The 22,578-nt window shown below is 35.4% G+C and overlaps 1 protein-coding gene across 1 annotated transcript in view; it reads right to left on the reverse strand.

The window, feature by feature from the left end:
• Positions 1–22,578, reverse strand: part of SNAP91 (synaptosomal-associated protein, 91kDa) — a 179,686-nt gene that overhangs the window by 155,662 nt on the left and 1,446 nt on the right. The window lies entirely within an intron of this gene.

The raw sequence follows: 22,578 nt of genomic DNA on the forward strand, positions 1-22,578 counted from the left end.
GCAAAACTTGTCCCTCAGTGTCTAAACAAGACAAGATTTATGATTGGATACCACAGTCCCAGTATTTATGCTTTAGAGAAAGTTATTAGAATGGTCAGAATATACCCCACGTTAACACAGCGGCCTGGTCACACCCTCAGAGCATAATTGCTAGATGGAAAAAACTCCCTCTGTGCCACCCACAAATATAGCAACACCTGACAGTTTGGGGTCCAGGCCTCCTTCCATATTGGAAAAAATCCTGCTTCTGGCAAAAAGTTAGAAGCAGCAGGAACAATGCCTGCTGTGTTGTTTAGCACAGACTAAGAGAGAAAAACAAGGAAAGAATAAATACTTTGGTTTTCCCTGTCAGACAACATCCATCCCATTGTCATTAAAAATAATTCAAGTTAGGAAAATGTAAGAATAATCACTAATTTCAGCAGGTTGTAAGACTATCACACACTGTTTCATTTCTTCTTTAACAATTCTATGGGGCAAAACTAGGGTAGGAACCTCTGTTATCTTTGACCCTTTGCTCTTCCTATGTTGAGACCATACTAAGTGGTACGAATTTCTTCATGTCTTCAACTCTAACCTTTTCCCTACAACCACCTCCTACCAACTTTGCAGAACCTGCTTCGGGACTTCTAAGACAGTTCTGCCAAGTAGATTCCCCATCTCTCCAATCCTTTCTGCATTCAGCAAAACTGAGGTTCTCAAAATAACTTTTTGAGCTGATTATTCTTTTGCTCCAGATAATTTCAATAGCCAATCACCTACAAAGAAAATCCAGTCATCTTTATCTCACATTCGAGGCCTTACTGAATGCAATCCCTTATCTGTGCTTCCATCTTTTTAAAAAATAGGTCTTTTTTTTTTTCGCCTTTAACATATTACCCAATTGACTTACCTTTTTGTTTATTTCTTTTTGATTCTCTTATTCTTACCTCACATGTAAGCTCCACAAGGAAAGCATTTTTAGTTTTTTGGTTCATTAAGCTAGCCCAAGTGTCTACACCAGTAGATACACAGTAGACACTGATTAAACGTTTGTTGCGAACTTGGAACATACTCTGTCTTTACCTCAGTTGCCTAAATTCTAGCCTTCCTTAATATTCCACAGTCAACACTGTTTTTTTTTCTTTTTTCTTATCTTTTACTTGAGTACTTCCTGCACCAGGCCTACAAAGCATACAAAATTATATGAACGCTACAGGTAATAGCTGGTTACTTAGTTAAGCAGTATCTTGGTGACATGAAATGCTCATCTGAATAAGCTGATAATATTTATATAACTCTCGATAAAATTCACTACTTTAGTGTTTTTAGTTACTGGTTACAGAGGTATTTAATAACAAATCAAGGGTAGAGTGTAAGGAGTTTTATTAAAGTTTAAACATTAAGGAAGAGCCTCTTTTGTTTAAAGCACTTATAAAGATTCGTGCTTTAAACTGTGGCTAGTAGGTCTTTGGTGACTAATTCAGCTAATAAATTACTGAAATTTAAGGCCCAATTTGGGCCCAGACCACTATATGGGAAAATAATCAACTTTCATGCTTTTATATTATCTAGTGCTTTAGGTGGCTCAGCCAAATTTCAAGTGTAATATACAGCAGCTTAAACATCTTTTAGGCCAATGATTATATCCATTTGGATTAACAGAATGATTCAATGGATGACACTAAATTTACCAATTCTAATTTCAATTAGTAGACCACAGACCATAATCAAACTTTTCTTTACTGCTGTTTCCCATGAGAGTACAACTGAGTAAGGACAAGATGAATGCCAACTTCTATAAAGCCTGTTAGAAAAAAAGAGAGGTAGTGTTACCAGTGTGTTAACTGTACACTCTTGCTAATTAACAATAATTCCTTTTTTTGTTGATGGGCCTGAAAGTTATGCTACTTCGGTTCTGGTTTTCTTGGATAATAATTTTTATATAAAAATTATCATAAAAAGTCCTCAATAAAGCTCAAATTTATTAAGTTTTGGTACTGAGAAATGGACATAATACAGGGCTTAACATGACTTATTTGATTACCAGAGTTAGCCAGGTACTCTATGCCTCATAAAACCTAGCTGTTAACCCTTTAGTTTGCTGATAATCTCATACTTGGGTTTAACGAGTTCTTGTAATGTAGATAGAGTGAGGTGTTCAGGGGGATTTGTGGTAAAATATCAGTCACTTCAAATGAACTTATGCTTACTGTATGGTTTTAGTTATTCTTACCTAATATGGTGACAATAAAAACATTGTTTTAAGAAAAAATTAGCAGCAAATTATTTCATGTCCTTCAGGAAATAAAAATAATAATATCCTAAATGGGCCATATGTTTGTGATGAAGTTCACCTGAAATTCAACTAAAATATAAGTGGTTTAGAATTTCTAAATTATACTTGTATCACGGTGTGTCCTAGATCTTAAAAATAATAAATAATATGATTTTCTCCATACATATACTCCTTTTTCTCCCTCTCTAGTGTAAGCTTATCTTGGGCAGAGGCCACTACACTCATTCACTTATCCAGATATTTGGAAGAGCCATTATAAACCCTTTGAAGGTTTGGCTAAGTGAAATGGGGGTTACTAGCATAGCAGTGCCATAACTGGAATATGTTTGAAAGCATTACTCCAACTGCTGTGTTAAGAGTACTTTGTCGAGAATGGGGGAAGGACAGAAGCAGAATTGGGCAGCCATCACAGTCACCCTGGTAAGAGATGATGAAAACGGGGACTAGCAGGGGCAATGGAGGTTGTAGGATTTATATTTATTTTGCAGACAGATACAGCCAACTAATTTTCCTGACTGACTGAAGAAAATGGGTGTAGGAGATAAATAAAGGAGTAAAGTAACTTCAAAGTTTTGGCTTGAGCAACTGAATAGATGCAGTTGTTATCTACTGAGAGGTGGATGACTGAGATAAGTTGAGGGATGTGGAAGACAAGGGTTCCTCTTGGATGTGTTGAGCATGAGATATCTAAACATATTTTCAAACCCAAGGAATCTGACTCCATTATGGGCCAAGATTAGAATTTTAGGTTTCTCTGGTCTCTTATCTCCACCCCCTCACATTTCATATATGATCCCATAGCCTCTGCATCAGAATTTCCTTTCAAATCTAGTCTCTCCATTTAATTCCCTTGGTTATTTCCTTATTCAAGATCTTATTATCATTTGACTAACTCTGATATCTTTTTATCTAGTCTCCTTTTGCTCTAATGAAGCCATCTTCTACATAACCAGATGTATATTTGTAAAACATAAAAGTGATAATGGAGCTCTCCTGTTTGAAACTCTGCATTGGCTTCTTACTGCTTAATAAAATAAAACTTAGGGCTGACATCAGTGATTCTTTCTACAAAGCCCCAACCTTCCTCTCTTTTTATTATATACAAAATATGCCATGCCATGTCTAGTCATGCTTCTTTGTCTGGAAAACTCCTATTTGTTCCTCAATACCCAGCCAAACATCACCATTTCTTTTTTTCTTTTTCTTTTTTTCTTTTTGAGACGGAGTCTTGCTCTGTCGCCAAGCTGGAATGCAGTGGTGCAATCTCGGCTCACTGCAACTGCCATGTCCCAGGTTCAAGCGATTCTCCTGCTTCAGCCTCCTGAGTCACTGGGACTACGGACATGTGCTACCACACCCAGCTACATTTTTGTATTTTTAGTAGAGATGGGGTTTCACCATGTTAGCCAGGACGGCCTTGATCTCTTGACATCGTGATCCACCCGCCACGGCCTCAAAAAGTGAACACCACCATTTTAAAAAAGCCTTTCCTGACTACCTTCAGGTAAACGTTCCCATTTCCACCTCTGTGCTTTCAAAATACATCAATCATACCACCATGCTATCACTTATAATGATATGTTACTATTAGTTTGCTTATATGTCTATCCTATAATGCTCCCAGCAGAGGTTGTTGTGTCTTTTCTGTTTTCCTACAGCATCTCACTAAGTGGTAAGTTCGTGGAAGACCCTCTGTTTACCTATATCCCCAACCCATGATGAAATTAAGCGTTGCTCAGAAGTGGCAAGGGTGTATATGCTCTATGATCTTTCACCATCAGGTGTGCCACCCATCATGGTTCAGAGTGGAGCTTAGGAAACCTTCTGCTATCCCATCTGCAACATTAGGGACAAAGACATTTAGGACCACCCAAAGAAAGGGAAGCTGGTGGCAGGTGAAAACAGCTTGATAACAGAGCAGCCAGCGTGATTCATGAACTGTCAGTTATCTCTTTATACTTGAATATACTGAGGTCTTTACATGTCTATGAGACTACATAGCAATTTTCAAACTGTCATCCGATTAATCCCTCAAAATTAAAAATTCTGTTTTTGCTTTCCTATCAAATTATAAAACCATAAAAGCAAGAAAACTAACACCTAGAATAATATGCTATGTCTCTAGTAAAAATTAGTGGAATAGAGCTATAATAAATGAACTTTAATATATTTTACTCATACAAAAAATGGTAAAAAGTAGTAGTCTACTAGTAAAAATGAACATAAGCACTAAAAATGAAAACCTCCAAATAATTTTGAGATAAATATAAAAATACCTAGTAAAAAGTAATTCAAATTCAGTATGATGGTGCTCCCTTCATTCCATAATCTAAGTACAAAAATCAGAAGAGAAGACAGTAAAGAAAAGAATGAGGGCACGCATTTAGAAAACAATTCATTAAATGATTTTTGACATCACTCCTCAAAGATTGTGAATATTGTAATATCCACATACTTTTCTATTAATCCATGCCAAAAATTTGTTTCCAAACATTTTATTTCTTCATGTTAGCAGTCTTGCATTCCTTTTTCTTCTACCTTACACATTCTATTTTGACATTTAACTCTTAACCTTTTTCTCAAGATATAAAACTTTATCTTAAGTATATTACTATAATTGTCTTCATTTTTTCCTTTTATTTCCTTTCTATTTCTCATCATTTACTTTTTCTCATTTTATAAATTAAAACATTTTTACTAATCTTAATGATTTTTTCCTATTCGATCCTTTTGCTGAACAACGAATTAAAATCTTGTTTGCATTTTTGTTTAATATAAAAATCCTCTCAAGTAAATTTTTATAAACACAGGATAAAAGTGAGCATCACATTTGAGAGTTTTCCTAAGGATTACGGTTACGAAAGCAATAACTTAATTTGAATATTTGAATTTTTTTCAGGGAATTCTTATTAATACTATCATGATGAATAAATCTCTTCTTGAGAAATAAATAATACTGTGATCCAAAACAAATGTAACACATTTCTGAAGTATTTTTCCTTTAGCACAACTTTTTAAAAGACTTGTAATCTCCTCATACTTTGATTGTATCACTCAAAAGATGCTGGAACATACTTTCAGATCTCAAAATTAGGAAGCACTTGTTGAAACAAGGTTTATAGGTCTAAGAAAACAATGCAGCTCAGTTACACATTAATAATAAAATACTCAATTCTCTGCTAAAGCAACAGATACACTGAAAAAGTGTTTTGTTTGGTTGGTAATATCCATTCTGACTAATATACCTCTAAGGAAAGAGAAGGCCTACTAAAATCGGATGCATTTCCATAGGAATAAATTTTGAAACAGGAATAACGAATCTTTAGCTCACAAGAGACAGGTAAGTCTTATAAAGGGCAATTTCTGCTTGTATATCTCATGCTCTAGGACCTTTCCATTTTTAACTCTTCACATTAAGAAAAATGAGATGGGCAGTGTTAGATTAGTTCCTGTACTAACTAGCAGTCTAAAAATTATTACTAAATTAGTGTAAGAATGGCATTAATATTTTTAAGAGTTTTCATAAAATATAAGGAAAATTAAACTACACTATAACACCATTTTAAATAAGATAACAAAAATTTGATATACATAATGAATCACACTATGACATAGAAATTGCTAATAATCAATTTCTTATGCATTTCAAGTCTAATGCTCTGCTACTGATAATTAATTCTTGGTTTTTAAAATCAAAAGTTTAACTAAAGATGGTACTTCTAAGTCAAGGTAGACATTTGTCCTTTTCACACTCTTAAATAGAGCCTGGCTAAGTGTAGCAATTTTAAGAAATACATAATAACACATACGAAATGTTTAAAAATAAGATAGCTCTTAATGATAACCTACTTAAGATTTTGACAAGCTCTATTATAACCTCCCCAAAGTTATATTGTACCTGGTAAATTAGTTTATTAAATATTATAAATTCTTAACCACAATCACATAGCTTATTGTTAGCTATAAGAACTAAATTCTTAAATGTAAAATGTGAAATGATTAAATTATCCACTAACAATTTTTCAAAACATCTTCAATCCAAACAATGAATATCAGTAACCTTATTTACTAACTAAATTCTGTTATATGGTTCCTCTCAGTCTTGCCTACCTTTTCATTAGTACTAAAATTGTCAAAGTTCAAATATATTTCACTATTAGTATATACAATGTATATTGAAATTCACCACAACTACTGATTGTCATTTTCAAATTAACTTCCCTATTAGATCAACTCTTTTTCTAAATATTTTACAAATTGTTCCTCAATGGCAATTTATTAGTGGTCAGTGTAAATATATTTAGTGTCTCCCTGTTGGCATTTACGTCTTCAACTCCAACCTAAGAATAGTGTACGATGCTGACCACGAAAAACCCAGGCCCAATAATAAAGTCACTCCACATATGTTTTACTTTACTGCTTTCCATCTATTTGAAGCACTTCAATGGACAACCACCATTATTTTCTTAAAGAAGCAATAATCTTCTTTAATAAAAACCTCAATATTTGAAAAGTGTAAAGTAATATCTAAAAAATGCTAAGTCTAAACCTATCAAGTCTCAACAATCTATACTAATAAAGGAAAGCCATAACAGACACTCCAAAGTCATTTGTATTTGATTTTAGGAGATCATTTTAATAAAGTAAACTTATATTTTGGTAATTACATTTATCAACAAACAAATTATGAAACAGTACAGTGAAGGCATAATTGCCCCATTCTCTTCTCATATCTTCCAAGAATAAACTATCAACTCTCAAGCAGATGCCAGAGATAAGCCCAGAGCAGCTGAGGATGAGCTCTTTGTACATATCTATTTTTCTTACAGTACCTGAAAGATACCTAGGAAGATAACTGTTAGATTCTGAAAGGCTCTTTCCTCTAATAACAATAATTTATAGAGTAAGGACTGAAGTTTGTTGTTGCTATTATTGCCATTTTTAACAAATGTACTCGCCTGTAATCCTAGGACTTTGGGAGGCCAAGGTGGGTAGATCACTTGAGGTCAGGAGTTCAAGACCAGCCTGGCCAACATGGCAAAACCCCACCTCTACTAAAAATACAAAAAATTAGCTGGGTGTGGTGGAGCGTGCCTGTAATCCCAGGTACTCAGGAGGCTGAGGCAGAAGAATCCCTTGAATCTGGGATGCAGAGGTTACAGTGAACCAAGATTGCACCATTGCACTCCAACCTGGGCAACACGGCGAGACTCCGTCTCAAAAAAAAAAAAAAAAATTACTCATTTAAATGTTACCATAACCCCATGATGCCTTACAAAAGAGGAGACTGGGGTCTAAAGAAATTAAATTAATGTAGCTAAGATCACAGTCAGAAAGCAGCAGAGCCTGGAATTACACTAGGTGCTCCGATCACAAATCAGTGCCCTTTTTGCTGTACCTTTCACCACCCCCAAGGTCCTTAATTGACAAGCATGTTAAAATAATGCTTCAGTAGCAAATCACCAAAAGACATAACTGATGAGGGGTGGGACTGGCTCAAGGACAGTCATTTGAACCCACCCCCTTCCACTTTTTTCCCTATTAGCTAGAGATGGGCCTTCACAGAGCTTTACCCATCTAGTTAATTAGCTGTCTTTGGATTTCACCCCATTTTTTCTTCCTAAAACAATCATATGGTCATGTGGTGTGTTTTTGTTTTTGTTTTTGTTTTTGAGACAGGGTCTCACTATGTTGCCCATGCTGGGTCTTGAACTACTAGGCTCAGGTGATCCTCCCTCCTGGGCCTCCTGAGTAGCTGGGATTACCCCACCACACTGGGCCTGATGTTTTAACTATTTTTGTTTTTGCTTTTGATTATGCTACCTGTGCCACTAAAGACAGAGAACAAACAAAAATCATTACATAAAAGAAAAAAGCATAAGTCTTGCAGTTAGGACCAGTGAAGAAATCCTGACTTCTCCCCTCATTAGGCGTGGGACCTTGGATGAATTTTCTAACCTCCTTGGGCCTTGTTTTCCTCTTCTGTAAACTGGGAATAAGAGTATTTAACTAATGGGCTTTGTGAAGATGAAATCAATCAATCACATACATGGGCCAGGCACAGTAAGTGCTCACACATCAGCCTCTCCTTCACTCTAAAGGGCGCGTTTATTTTTTCTTCACTTGAATCTTGTAGTGGAGAGACTGCTAATGTATCATACATCAAACAACTGAATCAAAAATTATCTTATATTGAAAAAGAAACTATATTCATGTAGCTACCTAAGTGACAACTCAAAGAAAATTTCTTGGGTACTAATATGCTTTGCATTAGATATATTTTAAGGCAATTGATTAATATCAGACTCGATGCTGGAAGACAGTTTAAATATTAAATGCAAAATTCAAAATGTCTTTTCCCTGTCTCACAATAGCTATTACTGTTTCCACTAATGCAAAATGTAAAATCAAGAACAACTACCTTTTGCTATCCAGCAGAGAGAGGAAGAACTTCTCCCTAGGGCGTAACAATACAAATCACTGAATTACTAGCTTATAAAGATAAGGTCACTGGCAGAAGAATCCCAGCTTGGAACCATCCATGCTGAATGCAATTCCTGGGTCTATGTAAATCTAGTGAGCAGCTTGCTTTAGTATCCAGCATGGATATATTGCCTAGACTAGGGATAGCAAGTCTATTTCAACTTAAGTGTCAACAGTGATTGACAGTGACAATCTAAAGCACTGTATATGGATGCACTCTGAGGCAAAATCAAAGCTTTGCAGAAAAGAGTGCCAGGATTAATCTGCAATGTCTGCCAAGAATAGAAGAACATGCAGTGAGTTCACTGACATAAAAGAAGTATTTTTAAGTTATAGGTGAAAAAACTATAATCTAATTTCCTTTTCCATGGGCATGATAGATGAATGCTGTGTATTCACATCCCATTTCCTCCTCCTCCTGGACACACAACTAGGCTTCATCTCCAGCTTTTCCTGCATTTGGATGAAGTCATTAATAGATTTATTGCCAATGGAATACAGGTAGAAATGATATTTAGGCCTGGACCTACATCTTCTCTTGCAATACTCCCCTTTTTTGTCTGTCTCCCTCTGTCAGCCAGATGCATAGATGACAGTGGAGGACTCTGAAGCTCTAGATGACAGAATTTCTAGATAGGAGGAGCCATCCATGGCAGACTATGATACAAGCCAAAAATTAAACTTGTAGCATGCCACTAGCTGTTGGTTTTCCCAACAATGTAGTTCTGATTGAGACTGACAATCATAATATCATGCCACATACATGGGTCAACGATGACCTGTGCTAAGCAAATCAGAATTCTTCCCTATGATTTTGGAAAACTAACTCTCTAGGAAGAGAACTCATTTTTCTCAGTGAGGCTGTGATAATGTGAACCTGGGAGCTTTAGTTCAGAATCATTGAAAAAGTCTTCAAGAATGGAATAGGTACTTCACTACTAATGTGAGGGAGAATCCTGAACAAGCACTAGAGAGGTCCAGCTTCACCCCTGACTTTTCCTCTTATTGGTTACAAGGGCCAAAATGCTTCTCTTTTCACCAAAACTATTTTATCTATAGTCCTGTAACCTGCCAACACAACAGTCATGACTAATACGGGTATAAATTAGAAAACAAAAATCTTTAAACTGACAGACAACATTTTGACATATATTCTCCCAAAATTATGGGCATACATATACTTTTAAAAAATGAAAACTGTGGGGCCGGGTGCAATGACTCACTCCTGTAATCCCAATACTTTGGGAGGCCGAGGTGGGCAGATCACCTGAGACCAGGAGTTCGAGACCAGCCTGACCAACATGGTGAAACCCCATCTCTACTAAAAATAAAAAACTTTTAAAAAATTAGCCGGGTGTGTTAGAATGAACCTCTAATCTCACCTACTAGGGAGGATGAGGCAGAAGAATCACTTGAACCGGGGAGGCAGAGGTTGCAATGAGCCAAGATCCAGCCACTGCACTCCAGCCTGGGTGACAAAGCGAGGCTCCATCTCAAAAAAAAAAAAAAAAAAAAAGAAAAAGAAAAAGAAAAAAGAAAGAAAACTGTGATTTATGATCACACTTCATAAATTTTCCTTTCCATGTCAAATATACTTTAACAAGCTCGTTTTTCAAGGTTGGCCAGTATCTTATTGTTTGAATACACTATCATTTTTTAAAAAAGTATTTGGGTATATTCAATTTGGCATTCCCCTATACACAGTGATGCAACAAATTTTGGGGAAACAAAACATTTTTCCAATTATTTATCTGATGTAAAGCTGTAGAATTCAACTTGCTGGTCAAAGGATATTCAAGGCTTTTGATTAATATTGCCAACCCTTCCTCTCAAATATTTATACCCATTTATACTCGCAGCAACTGAGTGCTCGATTCATACTATTTTTCCACCTGAGAAAGTAATGCTGAGCTGAACTGAAAAAACACTTGTTTCTTAATTCACAGCACTATCCTACAAAATGATTAGTATAACCTACAATAGGGGCCAAAGTCAAATTTCTGTTTCATTAAGATATATATAGAATAGACCACTGGTACTGTAATGTCACCAAGACACGCAGTTCTTCACAAAATGCAATAAAATATAACTAACAATTAAGCAACTCCTTTGGAACAATAATGAAAATTATTGTGGGGAGGGGGGTGGGAAAGAACCACAAAGCAGTGAAGAGATGCATATGTTAAACAGTTGGTCACAGCCCACTCATTAGCACAGTCTCCAATCAGCCTCCTATGGAACCTTCCATGGGTACACTCATGCTCACTCAAGGGTAGCCAAAACCAGAATGTTACATGTTAAAATACATAATGAAGAGGCCAGAAAAACATGAACACACTGCAACCTAGATGTTTTAGGGAGAAAAAAACACAACAAAACTACATGAAGTCATTAACTGAATTATTTAGCTAGAAGTTGGAACAGCTGTAAGCTCTATACTTTGACACTAATGAGGTTCATAGTGATACTATAGTGAAATCCACTGGTTTAGACGTAACAATCAGAACTAGGTGAATAAGGCAATTACACATTAGGGCACCTATTTAAGATAGGTAGATAAGAATTATTCAGTATTAACACATACAGAAAGTGTAATTTTGTCACTTTAGGACTCAGCTTACTCATCTATGAAAAATGAAAAGGCTGATCAACTTCTAAGATTCTCCTGAGCCTAAAAGGCCCTGCACATCTCAGGCAATCTACAACACTGGTGTTATTTCTTAACGTTCTCTGTCTTCCTACACTCATTCGTCCAGCAACCTTCAACTTTTTCAAACTCCTAAATTGTGGCTTGCTCTCTGTGAGCCTCCTCCTAGATAGCATTCTGCAGCAGTTCTTGTTCACACCTCACCTACTTTAAGTCCCATTCATTCGTCAAGTCTGGGCTTAAACATCTCTTCCTCTGCAATGTGCCTCCACTGTAGTCTTCACCTTCTTTATTAAAACTTAATTCTTTTTGAATCACCTGTAATTATTTCTTTAATTTTCTGTTTCCCCTACTAAGTCACGAGCTCTCTGATGCCAAAGGCCATGCATATCTTGTTCACCATGGTATCCCTGTTTCCTGGAACAACTCCTGGCATTTGGAAATTATCCAAATATTTGTTAAATGAATAAATAATGGGATTGTGCTAAGTAAGCTAGTGAAAGACTCAGCACTGAAAGTAATTTCTAATTTTTCCAAGTAGGTCATTGAAAATAAAACTAAATATGTTGTTATTTATTGCTTTCTTTACAAAGGCAAAAGTACCCTAAGTTTCAGGTTAATCTTGCCCCCTTTCCTTACTGCTTGTCAAAAGCCCACAAGTTGTTAAGGGAAATTTTATCATGTTAATGAATAGTATCACCAAGTACTTAGTGAATACTATCATTTCAGTGACTATTGAAAGTGTGTAGTCACTTTTGAAATTGTTTTTCTTTTGTAATTATCTTAACCAGGTATAATATATGTAGTTATGAATTATAAAATGAATATTGAATACAATGCTTCCCAACTGTATCCAACTCTACAGAAAATAGTTGCATGCATATACACAAACACACAATGCCAGCAAAGGATTTTCTCTAATATTAATACTTAACCATCTAATATCTAATAGTTAATGATATGTACTGAGAGAAGTCCAATATGCTTTAAATCCACAACGAAAAAAAATGATGGACATAATTGTTTAAAATCTAACATTTTTTCAAATTTACCAACTTGCTCATTGTTCTAACTTTTAATATCAAGGTTCTAATTTTCCCCAGATAAAATCTTCACATCATGGCCATGCAAGTGTTGAGAGGATGTCAGGAAATACATATTATATACATTAAATAATTTAATGTTTATTTATTTGTATTCCTCCAATTTCACACTTCTATATAGTCTTCTGAGAGAAAGAATTGAGTTTAACCCCTTGCTCTTCTGAAGTTTACTGGGTAAAAGCAAAATTTTTAAGTAGAAAGTTTGTGAGAAAACAAAGGTCTAAAATTAGAGAAATATGAAGCATAATAAAAATCATTCAACAAATATTTACCCAAACCTGCTACCATGCTATGTTTGGTGTGAGGAATAAGACAGTCTCAAAGAAACTACAGACTAGAGAAAGAAAACAACCACTAAAGAGAATCCCACTATAGTTCTGGGAGGGATATGAAAGAAATATATGCACAGGGGACCATCTAGGCACTGAAAAGAATGCCTAAAACTAGAGTTTTAGAAATTAGATTTTAAAAATATATTAAAACTTAAAAACAACACACGCAAAGGCCCAAAAGTAATGCAGAATATAGTAAATCTAATGTTTCAAAGTAGTTCAGCAATGAACTGTGGGGTATGTGTGTGTGTAGGCAAAAACAAAGAATAGGAAAATACGTTGGTTCCATATCTAGCATACAGGTGGACTATCAAGGGAAAAACACCTGATAACCTGGATAAATATTACAGGCATCCTTCCACTCATTTGGCTGAACTCACAAGAAAATAAAAGCAATTTCCAAGGCCAAAAAAATAAAGAAATTGCAGAAAACCACATAGTAAAGTAATACTGAAGAGGAGGCTGCCCTGAAGTCATGTGTTAATCTAAGTGGCTTAGAGTCTTAGATTCTAGCAGCCCTGTGGCGAACAGGGGACAAGGCCTTTGAGACTAAGCAAGGTTACTAGTTGGAACTAAGACAACCATATAAAGCTAGGATCCTCAAAGGGTTACTCCTTTAGTAAAATAGAAAAACAAAAACAAAAAAGAATATCTTTCAGCAAAAGGAGACAAGGGAAAATGTGTCCTGCTCTTCCTAAGCTCTGGGTAGATAAGGGAAAAAAATCTCTGGGGCATTTGTAACCATAGCTTTCACCCTGATGAACTTTGTGATTCAAATTTATACTACAGATCCACACTCCAATATCTAAAACCCTTAGGGCCATATATGTTTCAAAGTTCATGATTTTTGAGATTCTACAAAGGTATTATGGTACAGACATCATATATGAAGTAACACCTCACTATAATCTGAACAGCATACCATAATATGACAATATTTTTATAGCTTAACATATGACTCCTCATGATAGGCAGTATATAAAGACTATAGAGGGTCAACTTTTCCTGCCAAATGATTTACAAAAATAATTTTGGTTTTCTGAGCATTTTGGATTTTCAAATTATGGACAAGGATTATGGATCTGGACCTGCACTGGATGGGAAACTCCAAGAGCAGAAATCAACTTCAGGTGCTCTCAGAATGGCAGCACCTGTGGGACCTCTCTGAAGCAAAATCTTTCAAGGTGACCCTAGGCTCCCTAGGATTCCCACAAATTAAGTCCTAGCCAACATTACCTCAGAGTCTAAAATTACAAAACATATGAGGAATCATGACTGAATATCAGGCAAAAACAACAATAGAAACAGAACTTCATGTCATAGATCTATGAAACATAGAATATAAAATTAGTTTTGTTTAAAATGGTAAAGAAATAAAAGAGGAACTCAAAAATATTAGCAAGAAAAATACAGTATCCAGAAAACGGGCAAATTTGAAAAAGTTCAAAAACAAAAAATATAAATAAATAAAGTAAAAAACTAAGAATGCATAAAAGCAGACAAGACACGGCTAAACAGAGAATTAATGAACTGGAAGGTATCTGAAAAACAAATCATGTTGAACAGAAAAGAAAACATTAGAAAATACAAAAAGTATATTAAGATTTATATGGATGTAATAAAGTCTAACATATTTCTAATCATGCTTGAAGGACATAAAAAGAAAGAGAATGAGAATAAGCAATAATCAATGATAACTGAAAAGCTGAGAATTTTCCAGAACTGATGAGAGACATACATTCTCAGATTTTAAAAACCCAACAAATTCCAAATAGAATAAACAAACAAACAAAAATGCCACATCTAGACACACATACAATACAGAAGGACAAGACAAACAGAAGATTTGAATGTAGCCCCCGTCAAACAAAGGAATTACCTAAAGGCAGGTAGACAGATAAATTCTCCTAAGAGCAATAATAGAAGCCAAATGAGTGAAATATCAAAGTGAAAATAACTGTCATTCTAGAATCTTATATACAGATACATTATCTTCAAAATATACTTCAAGAAAAGTATATAGTTCAAGAAAATCTTATAAATGATGAAGGAATGGTGAGCAAAGAAGTCAGTTACAAGGTAGGCATATCTAAGTAAACATTGCTTTCATCAAATAATAATGTACAGCTTTATGAGTTAAAACTACAGTGAAACGTAAAACACTGAATAATAATAGCACGTAAGATAGAAGTGGGTGATTGAAGTTAAAAGTTTCTACATTTCTTGGGAAGAAAAAAGAGATATTGATCAACTTCAGACATTACATATGCATATTAAAATTTTAAGGTTAATCACTAAAAGAACAGAAAGAGTATATATATCTTCCAAACTACAGAAAGAGAAAGTTAGAATTAAAGGAAAAACTGATACAATTAAAAGCAGGGGGCACAAAAAAGCATGGAGAAGAAGGGCCGAATCACTGGCGATATATGTGGAATTGTTATAGTGGTGGTAGTAGCAATAATTGTACTAGTAATGTTTATTATTAGTAGTGGTATTAATAACTGATTGTTATTGCATATCTGTGTGTCAAGTTCTGGTCTAGGTATTTTACATGCATTATCTTGTGCATTACTCATTAAAAGTGAAGTAGGTACTATAATTAGTCTTCATTTTACAAATGAGGCTTATTACTGTTCTAAATCAAGCAGAAGACAACTAAAGAACGAGATTTCAGGTAGTTTTTTGTTTTGTTTTGCTTTCAGGCAGGGTCTTGCTCTGTCACTCAGGCTGGAGTACAGTGGCATGATCATGGCTCACTGCAGGCCTGACATCCTCAGCAGCCTTCCAAGTACCTGGGACCATGGGTACACATGATCATGACTAATTTATTTTATTTTTTATAGAGATGGGCTCTCCCTATGTTACCCAGGCTGGTCTCAAACTCCTGGGCTAAAGTGATCCTCCTGCCTTGGCCTCCCAGAGTGTTAGGATTACAGGCATGAGACACTGCATACAGCTCAGAGAGTTTTTAAATAATTATCACTCACTGAATTTGAGGGATGAGGGATAACTCTAAAGTTAGTGGCTTGGGCAACTGAGTAGGCAATGCCTGGCATCCAATAGCAATTCTAAGATTTCATGCATGAATTATGCCATTCAAAGACACAGAATATTTAAAGAGGGGTACAGTTGTGTCTGTTTTCTTTGGAATGGTGAGTAAATCACTATTTCAAGCAGCTTGGTTGTGGGAAAAAAGAAAAAGCAAAGAATGACAGGTTGGTTGCTGAAAAGCTATTATTAAGATAATAGAGGCCAAAGAGACGTGTGTGTGGTTTGTTTGTTTTAAATGGAGATACTTGAAAATACTTATGAGACAGAAGATGTTAAAGATACAGATGACAGAGAGAATAACTCATGTAGAAAGGACAGTTGTAATTTAAAATAAAAATGCTAAGCCTAGGAGAACAATCAAATGGTGCAGCCCAAAAGCAAAACTACACCAACCAGGGAGAGACCTAGATTCTCTCTCTCCTAAAATTTTTTTTTTTTTTTTTTTTTGAGATGAAGTCAGTTTCGCTCTTGTTCCCCAGCCTGGAGTGCAATGGCGTGATCTCAGCTCACTGCAACCTCTGCCTCTTGGGTTCCAGCAATTCTCCTGCCTCAGGCTCCCGAGTAGCTGGGATTACAGGTGCCTGCCACCACACTCGGCTAATTTTTTTGTATTTTTAGTAAAGACAGGGTTTCATCATGTTGGCCAGGCTGGTCTCGAACTCCTGACCTCAGGTGATCTGACCGCCTTGGTCTCCCAAAGGGCTGGGATTACAGGCGTGAGCCACAGCACCTGGCAAAAATTCTTTAGAAAATGCTAGATCCTCCTTAAAAATGAATAATAAAGAAGGCTTCTGTACACAAGGGAGAGGAGGATCCTCACACATCTGGGACAAATGGAGAGACAGCAGAAAAACAGCTACAGAAAGACTGTGGGCTTCAGGGTACAATTCTCTCTGGTTTGTGCTTTCACCCAATTGTTTCAAGGAAGAGTCGTCATTTCTTACTCACAAGTCATTGTGCAATTGACACAGGGGTATGCCATTCAACCAATCTTCCCTTGGTGAGAAAGAAAAAAATAGGGCAACTCCCACATTACATAAATGCCTAAGAAAAAACATAGCCAACATTCTTCTTCATAAATATACATTTTTCTAAAAAGAGAAAACATTGTAAAAGAAATGAAACTAAGGATAAATATTTTTAATGGCAAGGAATTTGATTTTTCAAATTATTTAAATGCACTATGATTTTGTTTGAAGGTTCTCTTAGTAGATGCTGGCTCAGGAGTTGAGTCACTTAAAATACAACTCTGCAAGGAAAACATCCTCGGCCCCTAGGGAATAGGGTTATATGTCACTTCTGACCTTCTTTACCAAGATAAGCTCCGAAGAACACCCTATCCCAGCATCAGTCAATTGAAGAGAGGAGGTAAGGTATTTAAAGGATATTGATTTGTGAAAAGCTAAAAGACAGGTCCATGGCAACTAAGCACACAGATTAAATTACAAATAAATCTTCAGCCACCATTTATTAAACATTACAATTAACGTGGCAATATATCAAGAAATTTAGATTTTAATCTAAAATGCTACAAGCTAATATTGCAATTAGGATATGAATTTGCCTACTATCTATATAATTTTCAGTATTTTTTCCATATCAACATTTTAAATCACTAAAACAACTTTTTAAAAATCGAATTGTTACCAATTTTATTCTAAGAAAGTATCTGCTAACTACGCTGACTGCAAAAAGCGAAAAAAAATAACTAAAGTGACCCAAATATATTTAACATTATACCATTAAAAAAAGATTATTCTGAAAATGAGAAAGTAAAAAGATCTGGGAAAAAATCCCTATTGTTCCACTAGCTGCTATAAAGTCTGTTTAATTATTTTTGTGTCATTTTTAAAGCAGGCTCCCTCCTACTACCTAAGACTCTTGGTCACTCTGCTTCCCCTGCTCCTGCCCACCCTGATCACGTGATCTCTTCTCTCCCCTCCTAGGACACTAAGCATCTTTGAGAATGTCACAGAATCACACACATTGAGCCCATTACACATGTATGGTATGAATTATAATCATATTAAATACTTTTCAGAAGTGCGTCTACCCCATCTCTTCACCCTTGGGCTGGGTCTTCTAGTAAAATCAAGAGGAAGGAACAGATTATGTTCTGGTACAGAAAAATGAGAGGGTGTGTTTTGTTTTGTTTTTAAAAAAAACGAATAGTTAAATGAGAACAATGAGAATCAAATTAAAATATATTTACAGCAAGTTAGTATACTTCTCAAATTCAAAGTTACTCTAGTGTTCAGTAATCTTTTACACATTGTTCTACTTAATTTTATTCAGTAAACTTTGCTTACTTTTTGGATCTTTCAGCACTTATAGAAAGCCCTACTAATTTATCGCAAATATAAATATATGGTGGCTGCTGAATTAGTGTGCTAACAGAATTTCTATTAATTAAAATATATTGCAGGTTTCCTAAGCACATTTATGCAAAGCAAACTCACTTTCAGGTTTAAATTTTCATTCTATTTTTAACTCACAAAATTTCTTTTTTGCAGAATATTTTATGAATAAAATTAAAGCAGCAGGAATTTGTGTTGATGTGCTAGTATTTGTCTTCAATCAAAAATCAGTCCATATCTCCTACTACCTTTACCAGATAGTCTTATAAGAAACATAATCTTTTTCTTTTTTGTAATTTGGGAGGAACAGAATTGTTAGTAAAATTCTAGTATCTCTCAAACATCAGATTCAGAACGTGAAGCACTTACTTTTCATGTGGGATAAGCTCATTACTAAATAGCTTCAAGTGTTTAATACGGAAAAAATAGGATTACTGAAAACCAAATTGGCTTTTCATAAGGTTTGTTTTGATGTTAACAGTAATGTCTAGGTTTGAATTCTGATAATCATAAATAGGATACTTTAACAATGTAGCATATATAGAAATCATTCATAAGCACTATTAACTGAAATGAATCATATAGCAGGGCTGCAAAGCTTTCCAAATTTACCGCTGCAGATGTTACTTTGGACCAACTCTATTTTATTGTTTAGCCTTGACATAATACCGGGTACACACTGGGTTCCTATTACTACCTAATCTTTTTACTTTATTATTTGACTTGGGCTATCCTTTAGGGCATCACACACAAAATAGAAAAAACAAACAACACTGAAGTGTCAAACAGATGTAACTAAGAAGGTAAATACTCATTGACTCCTGGATGTTTTATATGCTAGCAAATAGGTACAACAAGTTACAAGGGAAAGGAGGCGAGGATGTATAGGTGGACCCAGAAAAGTTAATGTCAAACCAACATTGATTAGGTATTTAATTTTCACATACAAAGGGCAACATTATTATAGTCGAGTATGGAATGAAAGTTTTACATAATCCAAAAGTACCATAAAACATATAATCCTTACTTAGATTGTTAAGTGCTGTCACTGAAAAAAGAAAAAAAATCTGGGAATAAATGTACAGAGCTTCTTCATCTCGACCTTTTCACCATATACAATTCTGCCCTCAGATGTTAACAAGTCATTTCTTCAAGTGTATAAATCATACATCTTTAAGAATCATTTTATAAGTCACCATAATTAACAACAATAGTTTTCTTGGTCTATCAACCTAAAGAGAAAAGAATTTATCATTTAAACCAGTACCTTAATATTAAATTCATATTTCATAAGGATTTTGAGCCCAATTAATCCAATACCTCTAAAAAAAAAATGACAGAACCATAAATCTATTTTAACGATCTTCCAATCTAAACTCCAAACTAAAAAGTTATACACAAACCAAACTAATAATAAATTGGAATTGTTTTTGTTTCAAATCCCCAAACTCTACATTTTGTGCTCTTTTTCTCCAAACCAGTATTTAATATTTTCAAAACTAAAACACCAACTACTTGAGAATGCTTCAGTGCCTATAGAGAAACTTAATTATGTGTTTGCACGTTTTAATAACAACTCACTTTTATAACTGGTGTTTACTGAAAACCTGTGAATAAATTACTGAGATAGTTTACTGTTTTTTTTTAAGGGAACTTCACAAAGAATTCTGAGCAAAGATGTCCTCTCAATAATGCATATAACATATATATTCAGGTTTTCCATATCATCTTTTCTTAGAATAGTACATATTAATAATGTGATACCTATGTCTCCAAATTCCACCCAAAAGTTGGTTTTAAGTAGATGTTTTATTTTATGACTTACTAGAAAAGCAAAACATTAAAAAGAAAAACCACTAACCAATACTCCTCAGTGCTTGGATTTTGGTCATTGTTTTATGCAACAGAATTAAAATTTTTTCATTCAATTTTTTTCATGACAGAATTAAAATTTTTTCATGTATATTATAAAGACTGCAATATGTATGCAGATTTTCATGCTCAATTCCACAGAAAGCTATCCAAGCAAGGTGAGTGTTTTGAGATTAGACCATTTAGGTTAATATGGTTCATTTTCTCTCCTCTCTCAATAGAGTATATTACTGAACTACAGATGGCAGTTAAGTGCACTGGTTAAAAGCTATGCAAGTTTGGCCAGGGGAAGTGGTGGCTCACTCCTGTAATCACAGCACTTTGGGAGGCCAAGGTGGGTGCATAACCTGAGGGAAGGAGTTCAAGACCAGCCTGGCCAACATGAAGAAACCCCATCTCTACTAAAAAAACACACAAGAATTAGCCAGGTGTGGTGGTACACGCCTGTAAGTCCCAGCGACTCAGGAGGCTGAGGCAGGAGAATTACTCAAACCCGGGAGGCTGCAGTGGGCCGACAATGCACCACTGCACTCCAGCCTGGGTGACAGAGCGAGACTCCATCACACAAAGAAAAAAAAAAAAAATAAGCCATGAAAGTTAATTACCCTCCCTGAACCCATTAAGTGGTGAAAGATTAATAATATAAAGCTCAGTGCCTGCTATATAGTAACTGCTCAATAAATGTTCAGCTCTTATGACCATTCATATTATTAATTCAACACCAGTTCCTATTTCAGCTGCTTTCTTTTATAACATGGAATCTCTTCCCCCTATTTTCCACATCTTAGAAATCATATTGGAAAACCTCCTACCTTTAAAATTTTCAAAAGACTTTTCCACTAAAATACTAATGTGACTAAATATTTAGATCTGGAGAAGTCGGTCTTTATCTGAATGATGTTTTAATGAACTGTTCAAACCTGTGAATGTTCTCTGAAATATATCAGTATACTGATTTATCATTTTCATTATAGACCAGCATGTAGCAAATTCATAACCTATACCTTTTTATTATGAGGATTTTCTAGACTGATATACACCTTTAAGACATGAATCATCCTCCTAGAGTTGGGGAAACTGATGGGAAAATGGCTAAATGATTCAGCATCCTGCAGCAAAGTGAGCTGGTCATAAATTTACAATTTCCACTTCTGTTAGGTGCCCTGGCCCTGGTGGCCTCTTTCATCGTGTACTGCATATATAACATATAATACTGTAATCAACAAATTTTGTTAAACATTCCCTTGGGAAAGGCATAATGGTACTTTCTCCTCAGATCAGCTTCTAGAAACAAAATTATTCAATTCTATGAGACAACAGGTTCAGAAGGCTAGACAACTCTTACAACGTCCAGTTGTAAGCTTCACCAAGCTTGACTTATGCAGATAACAGGGCGAGAGTGAATTCTGACACTGGTACCACTTTCTCAGCTGCACAAAGGGGATAGTAGGGAAAAGACTTCAGGCCAAAAAAACCCAGAAGATGGGCAAAGGAAGCCAGCTGAGGAAATGGTTATGGCCATACCTGTGTCTCTCATGCCAACACTGACCTTTACCAAAAACATCACAATAGAACAGAAGATCCTAAGCAGGTCAAGAGAACTAAATAGCAACTGCTGAACATACACTCATATAGCCTGACTTATGAGGAGCCTCACCACCCAAAGCAGGTGAAAGCCTTTTTCTTTTCTAAGTGCCTCTGTTTATCCTTCAATGACGAAAGATTTACTGTTAATTAAGGTATTTCAGAAATGTACAGATTCCAGAGTAGAATAAAGCCTTTTCCATCAAATAACCAGTTAGTTACAAAAACAACATTAAGAATTAAATGTTTCCATCTAAAATTGCACCATCTCAGATGCTGGGGAAGTACATCCATTTTGTGACCATAGCATAGTCATCTCACCCAGCATTTTCTGAGAATGGGACAAAATGTACCAGAATGTGCAAAATGAAATTGCCATAGCTATTAAGTCCAATTTCCTCATTCAGTATCTTGAATTCATTTGTTTGGTATGGTAACATACACACATACACACACACACACACACTCTCTCACAAAAAAAATCCTCAGGAGCAACACTGAAAAAGATGATACTATCTTAGAATTATCTGAAATGTATTTAGGAAAGAACTAGGGTGACAAGTTTGACCTTCCATAAATTCATCTTTTTTTTTTTTTTGACTGTGCAACCTCTAATTTCCTCTAATTTGGAGAAGGGAGGGTGGGTGGAGAAAGAAAAAAAGGTGCAAAACATCTAATTCAGAGTGTACAATCTGTGTGTGTGTATATATATACACATAATGTGTGTGTGTATTTTTCCCCCTTCACCAAGACCTTGGAGTTAAATAAGAGGAAAAAATGGCTCACAAGACAAGGTTTCAGGACTAACCCAAGGGAACACCTCCACAGCTGGAGAATTTCAGCTCAGGGGCAACCTGGCTGGGAATAT

The sequence above is a fragment of the Mandrillus leucophaeus genome, unplaced genomic scaffold (assembly GCF_000951045.1).
Source record: "Mandrillus leucophaeus isolate KB7577 unplaced genomic scaffold, Mleu.le_1.0 Scaffold652, whole genome shotgun sequence".
NCBI classification, from domain to species: Eukaryota; Metazoa; Chordata; class Mammalia; order Primates; family Cercopithecidae; genus Mandrillus; species Mandrillus leucophaeus.